The sequence below is a fragment of the Penaeus monodon genome, chromosome 28 (assembly GCF_015228065.2).
Source record: "Penaeus monodon isolate SGIC_2016 chromosome 28, NSTDA_Pmon_1, whole genome shotgun sequence".
Lineage (NCBI taxonomy): Eukaryota > Metazoa > Arthropoda > Malacostraca > Decapoda > Penaeidae > Penaeus > Penaeus monodon.
The window spans coordinates 25,808,227-25,808,564 of NC_051413.1; positions in this window are offsets into that span (position 1 = coordinate 25,808,227).

The window sequence follows — 338 nt, forward strand, 5'->3', positions numbered from 1 at the left end:
GCCCCCTACACAAACACGTCCCCCCCCCAACCCCCACAAACCCACAATGACCCTACCCTCACGTCCCCCCCCCCAACCCCCACAAACCCACAATGACCCTACCCTCACGTCCCCCACGAAGACCGTCCAAGAGAGGTCAGACGAGGCGTGCAAGGTGACGCCCGAGGAGGTCACGGGGTCATTGCCCCCGAGTGCCTCCAGGGTCACGTTGAGTGGTCGGGAAGGGTCGTACTGGAGGTCAGCACGAAGCTCCGAAGCCGCTGACCCAACGCTGGCGCTGACCTGAAAGGCAGACGGAGGTCAAATGAGGTCAAGTAGACATAAAAATGTGCATTCGT